We start from the raw sequence: 2,821 nt of genomic DNA, 5'->3' as shown, positions 1-2,821 counted from the left end.
CGGTTACAAGATGAGCTTTCCCAACCCCCTGAAGCACGGTCACCCGTAAATCAATTTCCCATTTTCTTAACAAAATACAAAGAAATGAAGGGTTGCTCAAAACATACTTATACCTACAGTATACTCTGAATATTGTTTTTTTTACCACTTTCTTGATTACTGACAATATGAATGAATAAATAAATGGTAAATTTTCAATTTAAGAGTCTCTGCCATGATATTTATCTTTTGTGTATTGAAATTCAGTCCAACATTGTAAACAAACTTCCTTACAGCGCGTATCCCCCCACTGTGTTTCACTATATTCCCGTCCCACGATGGACCTGACTAATTAGTGGCAGCATGTTTCGACCAAGGTCTATAAATAGTCTTTCCTGTGCCTCGGGCCTCCTTTTAGTCAGGTCCCGATGGTCGTGTCAGAATGTCTTTACCAATATGGGGCACAGAACGGCTAATGTCAAACACGTGTGGAGAGGGAAAAAATGCTTCATCTTTTAAGTGATAATTACTTGATTCCTATTCTGCTTTTCTTGGCATTAGCCTTTGATCTCACGCAAGTCAGCTTGCAAGACAAGCATAAAATTACAAGAGAGTGTAATGATGTTAAAAACCCTACTGTTATGTGTCTAATTAGGACATCTCTCTCCTTCCCTTCTTGCTGCTATTTTTTAAATCTCACTCTCAATCTCCTCTCCTCTCTTCTTTGATGAACCCGGAGTGTCAAGAAAAATCTTGACACTCCGGGTTTATCTCCTACTTGCTTGCTTTGTGTTTGTGTGTGCAGCACGCATGCCTCTCGACACATTCGCTGCTGACTATGGCCTGACTGAGATGCCAGTGGAACAGGGTGCGTCTCCCAGAACCAACTGCACATACTTCTGAAGTCAAGATTTGCAAGAGTCTTTCAGACAGCCCCCTCACTTGTAAACAGAACTAGGGTCTGTAGGAAGGAAACTGAACTCCACTTAGAGCTATTAACAGCATTCAGTAGAATACAGTGTGTATCCGCCGCATGAATATCTGAACTGTTAGACTGCAGGTTGGACGTGTGTCTTCATTACAAGTAGTATCGCAAAAGCTAAACATCTGTGTGCAAAATAAATTATACGTCCATATATATCAGCCTCTCCATGAAGTTTATACTGTGTCTTTATTGAGTTCATGTGGAAATATACTGAATTCAAATCAGAGGGCTTTGGAGGTATTCATCGGAGCAGTGCTAGGGCTCTCTGGCGCCTCCTCCCCGTCCTCCCTACCTCTTCTCATCTCCTGACCACTTCCTCATGGCTTTGAAGCCGGGCGGCCTTCTCTGCTGCTGCCAGACAGGACACCCCACATCCTGTGAGAGACAGGAAGGAGCTCTGCTCATACTGCAGCCCCAGACACAAAATCTGTGCTCCAGAAACCTTCAGAAAAACCTTTGCTACTGTGTTACTTCTCACACTGTTCTTGTCAGACTGAAGCAAATACACAGAATTAAACAAATTAAAATCAGTCCTCAAAGATGCATCTCAAATCTGCAAGGATCTCAACAGCTGTTACTAATTTCCCTGAGCTTCTTTTGGATAGGCTCACCCGTGCTTCAGCGAAGACAATCCAGAACCTCCATCTGCTGGAGAGCTGGTGGTGGTGGTTTTGGTAGCTGCACTGACGAGCTGCATGCAGATCAAGAATTTGGGTGCCAGTGCAGAGTTTTCTTTAGCTCATACAAATGCGCAGTCAGGATCTGTGAAGCTGGGATCAAGAGTCCGTGCACATCAAAATGTGCTAATGTCCAGTGGCAGCGCTCTATCTCAGCCACTGGACACGTTCTCAGAACTTGTGATTGCCTCATGAAATGCAACATCTGCTGTTGTTTCGAGCTGAAGTTTTAGTTTAAGGGGACTATTTTTAAAATGCAAACGTATTTGAATTTTGCTAATAAAATCATATCATGCACCCTCACATTCTGCGAACACCCAGAACTGATGGGAAACTTTACCTGCTTTACTACATGCCTGCAGTTTAAGGTCAAAGGGAGTGAACCAAAAGACCTGCAGCCCCACCAAACTTTGTGTGAGCCCAGCTGTCATTTGTGTTTCGGACAGGCATGCCAGCTTGAGAGAATATTGCTTTTTCAAGTAATGAAAACAGGCACACACCCAAAATCCTTGGTCTAATTCCAGAAAAGAGAAGAGATGACCTTGAATAAAAAGCTCCCGAGCTATGACAGAACTGACTGTTCCTTGTAGTGGCAGCCTAACCTCTGCCAGGAGCAATCGGCTTTGCTGCCCTGTCAGCTTCCAGGTGTGGGAACCCCCTCTCTGCCAGACAGCCATCGAATGCATGACTGTAATTCAGAGCATTAAGATGCAGTAGAGTTCTTGTAGAGGGAACTGGCAGGGGGACAGATTCACACACTGCTCCCAGCATGAAAGAGTCAAGGCTTTGAGGTGGGCTGATGCTTCAGTGAAGACAGCCTGATGGGCTGGACTTCCTAACAGATTCCACTTCACTCAGACAGCAATACAGTGGGCCAACTAATTAGATGATCTATTTGCATACGTATATTTTATTGCGTTTTTACTTGTCACTTTGCCATGTCTGCCAGTATCACCCATGTCAGACTTGTTGGTTCTTCCAGAAATGACACTGTGTGACTGGATTTGTGGTGTAAGTCTCATAAAGCCTACCCATGAACCCTAAAATTGTCTCACTGAGGCACAGCGAGACATGGATAAAGTTCCAGAAAATGGAAAAAAGGTTGGCAAATATATTTTAACAAAAGCAAACAATACTTTCAAGGTCTGTGAATTGAGGGAAATGTAAAACTAGCCCTGGG

This window comes from Aulonocara sp. 'chitande type north' Nkhata Bay, linkage group LG12, assembly GCF_057382095.1.
Source record: "Aulonocara sp. 'chitande type north' Nkhata Bay isolate Kocher_YH1m ecotype deep benthic linkage group LG12, A_spYH_male_GT1.1, whole genome shotgun sequence".
In the NCBI taxonomy this organism is placed as follows: Eukaryota; Metazoa; Chordata; class Actinopteri; order Cichliformes; family Cichlidae; genus Aulonocara; species Aulonocara sp. 'chitande type north' Nkhata Bay.
Note: the sequence above shows the minus strand (reverse complement) of the source record.